The sequence below is a fragment of the Paramormyrops kingsleyae genome, chromosome 24, assembly GCF_048594095.1.
Source record: "Paramormyrops kingsleyae isolate MSU_618 chromosome 24, PKINGS_0.4, whole genome shotgun sequence".
NCBI lineage: Eukaryota > Metazoa > Chordata > Actinopteri > Osteoglossiformes > Mormyridae > Paramormyrops > Paramormyrops kingsleyae.
Genome location: NC_132820.1, coordinates 894,271 through 909,127, shown reverse-complemented (window position 1 = coordinate 909,127; position 14,857 = coordinate 894,271). Strand labels below are relative to the sequence as shown.

The following is a 14,857-nucleotide window of genomic DNA, read 5'->3' as shown; positions in this document are numbered from 1 at the left end:
TGTTCGGTTTTGTACGTGCTTAGTCAGAAATAAACCTCGGTATCACGGGACAGATGAGGTTTCATCATGTGGGACAGATTAGCGTTTGAGGCGGTTAACACCCGCGCACTGCAACCTCCTTTACGGTAAGATCAGGCCACCTACAGCTGCACTGTAATTAGCGAGTAACGGGTGGTGAATTTGTATGATTTAATTTGGATCATTCTGCAGGGATCCTGAAAGTCAAACATGTATATTCTCAAATTTCAGGTGCATTTTCATATATATTATTCATCCACTCGTTTGTTTAGTCATTCATTACCCAGTTTGAGAAACAACATTAAGAATGAACGCTATCAGTGTGTGTGGATGTTGATATATAATATATAGAGATTTACATACATACTACATTTTTTGTCCAATTCTGATTGTGTTTACCTGGGTTATCTTGAAATAATTAGTGATCTTAATGATCTTAGTCACAGACTGTCTGACCTGGACATCCTGGTTAGACTTAGTGGACACAACACCCCGCGATAAGGAGATTAGGGGGGAGGCCGGGGGGGGGGGCCCGCAGGCTTGGCTTCAGAGCTCACGAAAAAATGAGGGAAAGAGCAGATTACGTGCTGGTCACAGATCACACCCGATCACACATGCTGGAGACACATCAGGCCCGGAGCTGTACGTCTGATGGAATGTTCTGGAAGGAAACCGTCACCTGCAAGGGCCGTCCTACATCTCCATCTGTGTTTAAAGACGTAAATGCTGAAAACTGCAGCCTGAAGATAGTCATTAAAAAGAGAAACATTAGTGTAGCGAAGATCGTTAAAATCCATGTAAAGCAGTTGACACAGTATTTAATATTTAACTTAAGTGTAGGTTTGCACTGGCCAGTGTTTGAATTACATTCATGCTCTTAAAGGTTTTTATTCCCTGAATGCCAGCTTCACTCTCTCAGCTCACGCAAAAATAAAAAAATTTCTGGTCATAATTAAGCAGAAATGGTCACAATCATGGGCAGCATGATGGCATAGTGGTTCGTGCTGCTGCTTCACAGCAAGAACGTTCTGGGTTCGGTCCCTGGGCCGGGCGTAGAACCTTTTTCTGTGGAATTTGCAAACTCTCCCCATGTTCGTGTTGGTTTCTGCTGGGGGCTCTGGTTCCTCCCTCAGTCCAAAAGTCTGTGTGATAGGTTAATTGGTGACTCTAAGTTGGCCCTGTGGTGTGTTGGTTCCTGCCTGTTCCCAGGATAGGCTCTGGTCCCTCCTGTGACCCCAGTTGGGATTAAGTGGTTACGGTGATGTATGATCACAATCATGGTAGCTGTGTACTGCTGAGGTGGTGTGATGGTGCAGTGGTTAGCACTACCCAATTGTGTGTGGGTGACTGAACGGTGTGTGAGTGTGCCCTGCCATGGGCTGGTACCCCACCCTGGGTTTTTGCCCCTCTGATTGAAGGGTGTGTGAGTGTGCAAACCACCTGACCTGGGGGGGTGTTCCACAAAGTAGGATTTCTTGGTTAGCTGGGTTCACTTAAGCTGGGATTTTTCAGTAGGAATGCTCCATACTTAATTTAAGCTCTTATTGTACTCTTATTGGGGCCATGTTTCAGGTGCAAATTGAAGTTTGTTTAAATCCTGCAGGAGCTGCATGAAGGGGCACTCAGCAATTGTCCTGGGAGCTCTGGTTCCAGTACAGCAGAAGGAGAGGAATGCGGTTTGTAGAGCTCACTGTGATCCCCTCCTTAATCCAGGCTGCTCCCAGACACCACCAGCTTGTCACTTGTCACCCCCACTGTCACAGCTACGCGCACACACACACGCAGATGCATACACACATACGCACGCACGTGTAGGGTAAACATATCCTTATGGGAACCGCTCATTCATTTCAATGGGAAAAATGCTAACGCTAACTATGACAACCTTAACCCCCACCCTGCCCTAACCATAACCATAAGTAACCTAACAAAATACAAGAGTTTTTGCATTTTTAGTTTTTTCATAGCAGTCACCGATTTTTATAAAATAGAGTTTTCCCTTTTGGGGACCAGGAAACCGGCAGCGCACCTCACCATCCTGTCAGTAATCAGCTAGCAGGAGTCTTCAGGAGGCAGTGCGTGCTTTGGTCAATTAGGATGCTGTTTTAGTAAACAGAGGGTTGCTAGTTCAAATCCTAGGGTCAGGTCAGGTTTCTCTGTCGGGGCCTCGAGCCAGACCCCTAACTCCAGTCAGTCCATGTCCTGTCAGATTCTGCTCCCTCAAAAATATGTATGTCACTTTGGATAAAACAGTCTGTTAAATAAACACAATGTTAATAGGCAGAGTGATGGACTATAAGGATGTAGGTATTTAGAGTGTGAAAATATTTTAAATATCATTTCATGAGTTTTTAATGCATTAGTGTGAACGTCGCCTCAGTGAGCCTGCAGGTCAAACTGTGCAAATTTGTGTGGGACTTTGCATAATGAGGTTCCTTTAAATACAGACCCCCTGCTAGATGGAGTTTTGGGAGGGGGGTGTTATTTGTATATAAGTCTATGCAGTAAAATTAACAAGCAAGGGGGAGGGGAACCAGTTAGTCTTATCTGATAAGAATCCTTCAGCCAGTGCTGGAGAAAGAGACCCAAAACTCCCAGCATGCTCCGGGTCAGGCAGACGCTAATCCCCACGCTAACGACGGGGCTAATTTCAGGCTCATTAGCAGCTCAAAGGTCGCCGGCACTCAGCCCCCCCATCAGTCGGCAGGATGCTGCTGATTGTCTCATTTTTCTAAAGCACCTTATGGTGCATTTCCCGCTGGTTTGTCCTGAAAAAGGCGAAAACGCCAGCCTCTCTTTCTGTGAAACAATGTGGCTATGTAAACCTGCCGCAAAGACACCCGCTCACTGGAAAACAAATACTGATTGTGAAGCGGGGTAGGGCTCTCAATGGATGGGAATTTGTACCTAAAAAAAACAGAACGTCACTTCCTGACTGTGGAACATCGAACCCAAATGGAGAGCCGACATGTATTCAGGTGTGCGAAACTCCCCTGGTGTGAACGTCATATGACAGATCCATCCATCCGTCATCCATCCATCCGTCATCCATCCATCCATGGATCAGGATTGCCTGAATACAATTCAGCCCATCAGATGTAAGATATACGTCTGGATTAGCCCCAGTATATCTGTAACACAGCATTACAATGGGATGCTAATCGGATGGTTTCTGCTGTTCGTATTTCCAGTTAAAAAAGCTGGTAGATGCTGTAGAAATGGAGGCGCAATAGCTGGGCTGTGAGCAGAGGCTTCAGTGAGACGGCCTGACCATCCTCACCCGGCCCTGCCCTGTGCTCGCGTCCCTCACCCGGCCCTGCCCTGTGCTCGAGTCCCTCACCCGGCCCTGCCCTGTGCTCGCGTCCCTCACCCGGCCCTGCCCTGTGCTCGAGTCCCTCACCCGGCCCTGCCCTGTGCTCGCGTCCCTCACCCGGCCCTGCCCTGTGCTCGAGTCCCTCACCCGGCCCTGCCCTGTGCTCGAGTCCCTCACCCGGCCCTGCCCTGTGCTCGCGTCCCTCACCCAGCGCACACACACACCCTGCCCTGTGCTCGAGTCCCTCACCCGGCCCTGCCCTGTTCTCGCGTCCCTCACCCGGCCCTGCCCTGTGCTCGAGTCCTTCACCCGGCCCTGCCCTGTGCTCGAGTCCCTCACCCAGCTCTTACATGAACCTGGAGAATTATTATCATTATTGTTATTATTATTATTTAACAATAAATGATTAGACACAGACTAGGCCAATAAGAGATCTCTTTGTGTCCTTATACTGCCACCGTGTGGCAACGACTGAAAATACAAACGATGTGCTTATTTTGCTTTAAATAAATCATATCTTGGAGAACCGTAGCTTCCGGGATAGGCTCCGGACCCCCCGCGACCCAGAAGGATAAGCGGGTTGGAAAATGGATGGATGGATATCTTGGTGAACCAGATATTACATGTTACTTGCATCTGTCATAGTAATTTTGACTGTACATAGAAAAAGACACAAATTTAAAAAACATGCAAACATGTAATTTAAAGAATCTTTAATCCAATTTCACTCTCATCCGTTATGACATGTGTTCATAGATATTTATTATTTCGAATCACAACAATATTCATTTAAATTAGTGAATTAAAGTTTTAAATAAAAATTTAATTAAAAATAATTAATAAATGATATAATAATTAATATATAGAGTGAGGAAGTAATCTACTCAGACTACAATGTCTGTTGAAATTTTGTCTTCTGTCACATTTTCCTGTTCAAAAAATATATTTAATATACCTTTGAACACTACGTCTAATACCTTAGTGCCAAGATCTGCTTTCTGCTTGTCTACTATAACTATAAAACAATATTAAAATGGGTGTCCAAAATTAAACCAAACTCAAACCTATTAGACACCGCTTAATTTAGCTCCAGCTGGTAAACGCGTCCTCTTTCTTCTCTTTACTGGGTGCTAATCTTTCTGAATAGCACCTCCTGTTTCAGTGAGAAGAAAACCCAGCTGTAATTGCTTGTGTCATAAAGTACCCTGAACCTAATCAGAGTTCCTCCGCAAAGCTATTAAGATAGCCCACTTTACCTCCGCAAACCTGCTTAACGCAGATTTATCCACGCGCGCACACACACACACACACACTCCACATGCCTGCTGCCACTTGAGCACAAAGAGGGCGTATGAATGACTTGGATTCAGGGAGCTTTGAGAGGACAAAAACATTTGACAAAGTTTCCATTAAAAGCTTAAACAAATTCACAAAAAACAGCAGTGAAAATGGATGGAGTGAGAAAGTAACGATAAATAACAGTTCGGATGTCCAAAAGCTGTTTTACGGCTGAAAGGATAAGAATAGCCTTTAGGACGTGTTTCCACGTGCAATTTCTTTTTAATGAAAATATGTATATTTCTAAATATATTTATCCATAATTATTAATAATAATTTTGGTCTAAACATTTTTTTTCATTTTTTCTCAAATTTAAGTAGGACTTAATAGTGGCACTTCCGTATATCCTGACGAGGTGGCCGAGTGGTTAAGGCGATGGACTGCTAATCCATTGTGCTCTGCACGCGTGGGTTCGAATCCCATCCTCGTCGACTCTTTTTCACTTTCAACTAGCAGATTGAATAATTAATTTTAATGTTTACGTTTTAAAATATGCACATACATGTGTTGTTTTTACACAGTGTGGCTACATTTGTAAATATTACAATAAAAATGCACCACATACCATATCCTGCTTGATTACTTTCAAAACTATAGATTTAAGAAATTTTCATTGACTTATTTGAAAGAGGAGTCCGTTCCATGCCACTGAAACGTCAGCGCATACAGCTGTGATACCATACACAGTAGTTATCACAGGGGTATACTCAATTATGCTAATGCACTTTGAGTTGTTAATTAAAATACAAGTCTTTGTGACAGTAATACTGTACAACCTGAACATATGATGTATCAGAAAGTAAGAGAACCTGCTCACGGATAGATGATATTAAGAGGCTCTATCCACAACCACTTAAAACAATGAAGAAAAAAATAATTGGTAATTGCATTCATCCTAAGTGTCTTGAAAAATCGTCAGCTTGTATTACCTGTGTAACAGGCATCTGATTGTCAGGAGGCAGACAGACCAGACAGAACAGCACCTTATGTACTGTGGACAAAGAAGCTGTTTTGACCACAGGAGGCCGAGAGATAAAATGGAAAGTACTAAAATAAAATTACTATTAGACACTCTGGCGAAACATTTATGATTGTCGTAATAGTGCTAAAATCTCTGTGCATCCACAGAGCGCTGGAACACGGACACGCGGTGACAGGCGTACCTGCTCTGTGGACGCGCACGACCGCCGTGACAGGCGTATCTGCTCCGTGGACGCCAGCCGCCGGCAGCCGCTGCCCGACATTTGAGATGAGCTGCGCTTAGGAGGGCCGCGCAGTACATCCTGAGGCACCGATGAGTAAGTCAGACAGCGGTTTGGCTTTGTGACCGCTTGTTAGGAGCGATAAAGTGAGAACAGTGCCTAACAATGGTGCGCGTCCCGGGGGACTGTTTCCATTCTCACTTAACTAATAATAATTTGTATGAACAGTTTCAGTCTGGTTTTCGACCCCTCCATAGCACTGAAACAGCCCTCATAAAAATAACCAATGACCTTCTTATGGCAGCTGACTCTGGTTTTCTTACCATTCTTATTCTTCTGGATCTGAGTGCAGCCTTTGATACTATCTCTCACTCTGTTCTTCTTAGTAGGTTAACCTCCATTGGTCTCTCTGGTACACCATTACACTGGTTTAAATCATATTTGTCTGACCGCACTCAGTTTATCCAGCTTAAATCATTCACTTCACAGCCTTCTCCTGTTGTTACTGGTGTGCCCCAGGGATCTGTCCTGGGGCCCCTTCTCTTCATTATCTACCTTCTTCCTCTTGGTCATATTTTCCGTAAATATAATATTCATTTTCACTGTTATGCCGATGACACCCAGCTTTATTTGTCCACTAAACCAAACTTCACTCTTCCTCCACCTTCCCTTAGCCTCTGTTTAGCTGAACTTAAATCTTGGTTCTCTTCAAACTTTCTCAAACTTAATAGTAATAAAACAGAGTTTCTTCTAGTTGGCTCCAAATCAACACTATCCAAAATTGATTATTTTTCTATTAATATAGATAACTCTTTAGTTTCCGCGTCCCCAAATGTGAAAAGTCTTGGTGTCATCCTTGACAGCACTTTATCTTTTAATTCACATCTCAATAATATCACTCGGTCCGCATATTTTCATCTGCGCAACATTAATCGTCTCCGTTCATCACTCACCCCACAAGCCACCGCCATTCTTGTCCATAGCCTTGTCACTTCCCGGATCGATTACTGTAATTCACTTTTATTTGGTCTCCCTAAGAAATCCATCCATAAGCTACAACTTGTCCAGAACTCTGCTGCTCGTATTATCACCAAGACCCCTTCTATCCACCACATCACCCCTGTTTTGCAGCAGCTTCACTGGCTACCGGTTATAGAGCGCATCAACTTCAAAATCCTTCTGTATACATTTAAGGCCATCCATCACCTCTCCCCTCCATATTTGTCTGATTTGGTTCAGGTCTCCACTCCATCACGCTGCCTCAGATCCTCTTCCTCTCTTCTTCTCTCTGTCCCTTCTCACCGTCTTGCCACCATGGGGAGCAGAGCTTTCTGCTGCTCTGCTCCCCGCCTCTGGAATTCGCTTCCTCCAGACCTTAGAAACATTACTTCTCTTTCTCTTTTTAAATCTAGGCTCAAAACTCACTTGTTTCAATTTGCTTTTCCAACATAACCTTTCTTTTATTCTATCTTTTTAATTTGGATTGTTTTATATAGATTTTGTAAATTGTTTGCTCTTATGTTTGTTTTTTTATCATTTGTTGTGTACAGTGTCCTTGAGTGTCTTGAAAGGCGCTTTTAAATAAAATGTATTATTATTATTATTATTATTATTACTGCCTTGCCTTTACATCTAAACAGATAGCTGTTTTTTTAACACTTTTTTTTGTAAAAAATGAAGAGCAGAACAATGACCCACAAAATATAGGCCTAAGTATTCTGTTTAAAAAGTGTACGTTTACATTTATTTATTCAATTATGCCAACTTGCAGCAGTAACCCACTGACGGCCTGTAATATAACTTCCTGTTACTTTGTATTTTTTATCCAATCACCGAGGTTTAAAATGAAGACGACTTTTGGCCTGAAGTAAACGTCCTACCTTTTTAAAGTACAAAATGCAATTTTGAATGAACACAAATATCTAAATCTTAGTTTAGTACATTTTATATTATAGGGGTACATTTTATATTATAGGGGTACATTTTATATTATAGGGGTACATTTTATATTATAGGGGTACATAATGTACTAAAACCACTTTATTTAGCTGACAGTAGTGCTAAATTGGTACGGGAGGGATCCTGTCCGTATAGCGTCTGGGGACTGGAGCTGAAATTGGGCCTGTGGATTTTGTATGGTCCCCCTGCGTTTGTGTGGGGTCCCATCAACTTCAACACGTGGTGATAGTGAACTGATGTTTCGGAATCGTCCAGAGTACTCCTTCCGTATACCCTGTGTTTCCGGGAGCAGTTAACTTTGATCCTTATGTTAAAATGAATAAATCAAGTTTGTTGTCTAGTTTACTATTGGAAGTAGTTCGTGTGTAAATCCAGCAGAGGGCAGTGTCTCCTCGAAAATATATTTTTTTTCAGCGAACAGAGCGTTTCCTTGAGATGACTACAAAGATTTTGCTTAGGAATATTATTAACGCAATTTTATGCTTCACTCATATCATAGTGATAGCACACAAAGTCCCACATTAGTCAGGATAATACAAAACCAACTGCCATCAAACTCAAACCAATTCCTTGAGTTTTTCTTTTGTATCAGAAAATAGTCCTGAACTCAAGGGAGTCTGGAAATCTTCCACAAAAGCTGTTTCTCGGTGTGAATATTGATGCTTCCATGTTCCACTCTCGCCAGTGTGGGGAAGCAATAAAAAAGGCCAATAGGATGTTGGGTTACATCTCTAGGTGTGTGGAGTTTAAGTCAAGGGAGGTGATGTTACACTTATACAATTCCTTGGTAAGACCCCATCTAGAATACTGTGTGCAGGTTTGGTCACCTTACCTCAAGAAGGACATTGCTGCCTTAGAAAAGGTGCAACGTAGAGCTACGAGAATGATTCCTGGTCTTAGAGGAATGTCTTATGAGGAGCGGTTAGCTGAGCTGAATCTGTTCAGCCTCGAGCAAAGGAGACTAAGGGCGGACATGATCCAGGTATATAAGATTCTAACAGGTCTGGATGCTGTTCAGCCAAATGGCTATTTCAATATTAGTTCAAATACTAGAACTCGTGGCCATAAGTGGAAATTAGCGGGAGAACATTTTAAAACAAATTTGAGGAAGCACTTCTTTACACAGCGTGTAGTTAGAGTATGGAATAGTCTTCCTGCTAGTGTAGCGGAATCTAAAACCCTAGGTTCCTTTAAATCAGAGCTAGATAAGATTTTAACAACTCTGAGCTATTAGTTAAGTTCTCCCCAAACGAGCTTGATGGGCCGAATGGCCTCCTCTCATTTGTAAATTTCTTATGTTCATCAAAGTGCTGTAATAGTTTTGCCCTCTCCGGGGAGGGATGTTCCCTGATTCTGTTTTTAAAACAAATTCCGGTCTTCTGCAGCACTCTGTGATGTGTCCCCTGCCTGTAATGGTTGGCCACAAGAACCACAGCAGTGATTTAACAGAATATCGGATGTATTGCAGATGATTCTAAGGCGGCTTTGTAACTCTGCGGAAATGTGCCGGTCACACCTGGAGACCGAACGCAGGTGTAGTCCTCTCTCCTGGCTCAGTGATCTGGCAACCATTCGTACAAGAACAGGGCAGGTCAATAGCCCAGGCCATCTCAGCCAGCCTCTATCAAGCACCAATGAGCTGCCGTGGCACTCGGCTCCTCCAATCGTCGCTTCGTTCCCCGGGCACCATGACGGCCCATTTGCTGAGCAGAAAGAGGGCGGAGCAAAGAGGGCGGAGCTGTCTCTGGCATGTGGACTGGAGAAGCATGTAGCATTTGTACTTCCTGAGGGGAGGGGGCACATGGGTACAGTGTGGATAAAATTTGATAGTTTTAGCTCTGGGGAGAAAAAGACAGAATAACAAAAAGAAACATAAAAAGTAGAATGGAAAATGTGGGTGGTGTCCACTGGATGCGCTCTCTGAAGGCGCACAGATTTAAAATTTGGCATAATGATATTATATGAGTGTCAGTTTCCACTGCAGTGAGCCAGTGCTCTGCTCACTATCTGACAAACAAGGGGAGGCAGCAGTGCCAGTGGGCAGAAGGGGAGACTCGAAGCAGGCAGGGATCTGAAGCTGCTCTCTGCTGCCACAGCTTCGCTCACAGCTTCCCTCCGTCTGGACCGACAAGTGCCAGTACGACCATGTCCTTCAGCAAAGCGGTGGGCAGATATGGGCAGAGGTGGAGCCTCTGAAGCCCTGGGTGAGGTCTTCTGCGACTGTTCAGTGACCGGAGACGTCTGAGAGCTGGTGAGCCGATGACCTGGAGCGAGAAGCTTTAAAGCAGCGCTTCACAGTGGCACACCTATATCCTACATCGGCACACCTACATCGGCACACCTACATCAGCACACCTACATCCTACATCGGCACACCTACATCGGCACACCTACATCGGCACACCTACATCCTACATCGGCACACCTACATCCTACAGCGGCACACCCACATCCTACATCGGCACACCTATATCCTACATCGGCATATGGCTTCCTGGGTGAACCCAGGATTGTTCCTGCGGCCGTCCGAAACTCACCAGGAGCAGAGAGGACATTGACATGCGCTTCACAGTGGCACACCTATATCCTACATCGGCACACCTACATCGGCACACCTATATCGGCACATCTATATCCTACATCGGCACACCTACATCGGCACACCCACATCGGCACACCTACATCCTACATCGGCACACCTACATCGGCACACCTATATGGGCACATCTATATCCTACATCGGCACACCTACATCGGCACACCTATATCGGCACATCTATATCCTACATCGGCACACCTATATCGGCACATCTATATCCTACATCGGCACACCTATATCGGCACATCTATATCCTACATCGGCACACCTACATCGGCACACCTATATCGGCACATCTATATCCTACATCGGCACACCTATATCGGCACATCTATATCCTACATCGGCACACCTATATCGGCACATCTATATCCTACATCGGCACACCTACATCGGCACACCTATATCGGCACATCTACATGTATATCGGCACACCCACATCCTACATCGGCACACCTACATCCTACAGCGGCACACCCACATCCTACATCGGCACACCTACATCGGCAGACCCACATCCTACATCGGCACACCCATATCCTACATCGGCACACCCGCATCCTACATCGGCACACCCGCATCCAACATCGGCACACCCGCATCCTACATCGGCACACCCGCATCCTACATCGGCACACCCGCATCCTACATCGGCACACCCGCATCCTACAGCGACACACCCGCATCCTACAGCGACACACCCACATCCTACAGCGGCACACCTACATCCTACAGCGGCATACGGCTTCCTGGGTCTCCCGACACTTGGTGAGCCCAGGATTGTTCCTTCTGCCGTCCGAAACTCACCAGGAGCAGAGAGGACATCGACATGCTCGACATTTTGCTGGGAAGACTTTCCGCTGATGGAAAGCGCGTTGTCTGTAATCAGCATTATAGCAAGGTGTCAGAATGCATAGCTGCAACAGCTGATGACTCAGTAATATAGGTTCATAAATCAAAATTTTCAGATTCAACATCCACGCCCAGTCCCACGCCTCCTACCACTCTGTTGTTATGGGCAACGCAATAAAAGCCTTCTCTGACTTACGACATGAATTGGTCCTGAGCAGGCAGGGAGCGTATCTGTAATAATATCTATTATACAGATGTCACCTTGAAGGGACAGTGTCATACAGGTCTGCTGTAGTTCTCCGGCTATGACTGACAAGCAGAAGGGATGGAGGAGAACCGGGGGAAGTGATTTAATCCAGGACTGGAGCAGTAAGTGGGAAAGATGAGAAAAGTGGAAAAAAAAAGCCAAGCTGAAGGAAAGGAAATGATTGGATCGAGTACGGCACACGTTTTGAGGAACCAGGAGAACATAAGAAAGGAAATAGAGGGAAAGGAAATAGAGGGAAATCATTATAAAGGCATCTTGGAGAGAAAACAGGCGGAGCTGCTCTGTTATTATTCCGGCCGTAAATGGAATTGTTTAATGTCCTTAACTGCTTGTGGCACGACGATGATACAGTATATGAAAAAAAGGACATGAAGGACCCTGCTGGGGAACCTGCCTTCCCGAAGCCCCCCCCCCCCCCAAACCCGGTCCCCCGAAGAGGGGGCAGTTCAGTGACGCAGCACAGCCCTGCTCTGCACACCTGCCCCTGCATGCAGTGCGCCGGATCATATCCATGGCACTCAAAATTCACTCCATTATATTGTCATTATAGCCTCATGTTCGTCCCTCTGGCGAAATGCAGCTGTCGCATTTTAATTGAAATGTGACAAGAGCATAGAGACAGGCTGCCCGTGCAAGCGCACAATGCGGGCCTCGCACTCAACTGTGTCTGACACAAAAGGGTTCCCTGGGAGGGGGGGGGGGTGCAGCGTGCCCTCGAACTAGGGCCGTCCCGCAGATCCAGAAGAAGACGAGCGAGCCACAGGAGCCCAGAGGCCTATAGCATGAGAAATGGATGCAAACTCCAAGCTTCCTTAATAAAACATGTGGCTAGTGTCCCAGCGGCCCTCACCGGGTCAGGGCTCTCATTTCGGTCCCCTGAAAGAGGGCCACTCGTACCCAGCATGCATCACTCAGTGTCAGCAGCATTGCTCTTCAGGTCCACTGGCTGCTCGGCGGGAACGACCGACCCGATTCCTCCCATCTCATCTTAAAACAGACAGATGGGTGAACAAGAGCAAAATATTCAGCCGTTCCTGCAGCTCATATGAAAACCATCAGAATGTTTCAGTACCGAAGGCAGCCACCGTAGATTTAGTGATGTTATGGTGATATGATCAGGGTCTGAATAACAAAGGCTGGCTCCCAGGTCTGACAATACAAGAAGTAAGGACCCTTGTTTTGTGCCCGGTGGTCCCAGAGTCTGTTGGGCAGGTCACTGCTAAACACAGACTGCCCACCAGACCTGAGGGCTTCTCATCAGGGTTTTTAAGAGGAGAACTTAAGTGTGGGGGATGGGTGGAGCCAGGGGACCCAAAGACATGCAAACCAGGGCAACGGGATACGAAAACACAACCAAACAAATGAATTACAGAACCAAGACGGCAAACGTGTAAACGAGGCAGACGTGATCAGAAGCTTGAGTTCTGAGAAGGTCCTAAGACTGAGCCCCAATGAAAGCTGGCAGCTGGATATACAGAGATCCAATACCGGTCCTAAGGACCCCCCAGGAAGACCCACGGGGTGGGGTGGGGGTGTGGCCGGTCGAGAACAAAAGGACAGCAGAACAGCTCATTTTCTGATTTCCTACTGAGCCATGAAATTGTACTGGTAAGCAAGAAGTTACGCGAAACAACTGGCCAATCACGAGAAAGGAAAAGAACATGACTACATATGTACCCGTTCCCTGCAGCAGCAGTTGCCATGGTAACATCATCACACAGTCAATGTTGCGAATGGGGGCCCTAACAGCAACAAGAGGGGGGTGGGTGGGTCCAGCCTGTGGAGTTTCCTGGGTGTTTAGTCCTTATTACGGTTGGTAGCCCAAAGATCCGCAATTCCATGAGAACCAGTGCGGACATCGTCTCACACTCACTCTGGAACTCCCAGTAACCAAATGCCAACACAGGTAAGGCTGTAGTGTCGGCTGTGGGATCTCGGTTTGGAGTTTATTCAGAGGATGGGGAACTCGAAATCCTGGTCGGTTTTGGCATACCAACACTCCAAACCGTCTTTGATTCATTTACACTTAAACGTTTACATTCGAACAAAGGTCTTAAGACAATTATTCATCTACTCATCCATCTCCTGTTCAGTTTGTTCCGTTGTGAGTCGCAGTCATTAAGGCATTTATGATGAGTCAAAGGCTTAAATACGAAGCGTGAAACAAACGCAGGGATCTAGCGGCCGAAAACTGGAAGAGAATCAAGTGGAGGGAACTTCCAGACACCAACACACGTCTCATCGCTGATTTGACATCTCATCCTGTTAATAAGTGACACTGTCCTGTTCCTTTTACTCGTCATTTTATTTGTCACAGCTATACAATAATCTGGCTTCTGAGTCTGACCGTGTGCCTTTAAGACAGAACACATGCATCTTTTATATGGGAAAGATCAGTCCATGGCGACCACCACCATGTCAGCTTAACAACACCGCTTGTTTTAAAATATCACACAGCTGCTGCAAGGGGCTCTTCAGCTGAGGAGGATCGGAGAGAACACACAATGCATTTGGCGTCTTATTGAACACAAGATGGAAAGGTGGGTGTGTCTCGGAAAATCAATAGGCCCCGTCCACAGGCTTGAGAACATCTCTGCGTCTCTCTGAAGAGGGATTATGTAAGCAAATTCCATCCTACCGTCAGTCCATCAACAAACAATATAGCACCGTTAGGGTTATAGCATTTGCAGGAATGGCATCTCGACAGACATGAATACTAGTTTTTCAATTACTGTATAACCGACCTTAAAAAACGACACAAAGCATTGTGTGTCAATTATCTTTTTTTGAGTTCCATTTTTTCGCAGGCTTTCTTTACTCTTAAAAATGAAAAGAAAAAAAAACGGCATTACTGCATGAACTATAAGCCAAGGTTGTACTGTGCCAACACACAAGAAAGTAATATTAAAAATATCTGATCTTTCAGCATCATTTGGGGGAAAATGTCATCCTTATGGACTGGGTGTATGCTATAGTAAAGGGCTTTTCAGCCTCTTCTAAATCAGAGACCCCCCAATAAGTGCTAGGCATCCTAAACCACTAATGAATGATGTAATTAACTCAGAGCTGGGGGAGGTTAATAGCTTCTTATTCAGTGCAGTGGGGGGCACAAGCAACTCTTACACACACTCAGTAAATTACACAATAATGTTCTGAGGGCAGAAGGAGAAGTCATTGGTTCAGAAAGATAACCAATCAGGTTAAGGAGGTGGGTTAAAACAACTAGCGGAGTAGGGACCAAGACATCAGATTGATTGGTCCCGCCTCCTCTAGTTGTTTTAACCCACCTCCTCTACAATCTGATTGG

At 45.3% G+C, this 14,857-nt stretch overlaps 1 non-coding gene across 1 annotated transcript; it reads left to right on the top strand.

Moving 5' to 3' along the window:
- The first annotated feature begins 5,019 nt into the window (after window positions 1-5,019).
- Window positions 5,020-5,101, top strand: trnas-gcu (transfer RNA serine (anticodon GCU)). Its single transcript has one exon. It is a non-coding gene; the product is annotated as a tRNA-Ser (tRNA).
- Window positions 5,102-14,857: the final 9,756 nt, after the last annotated feature.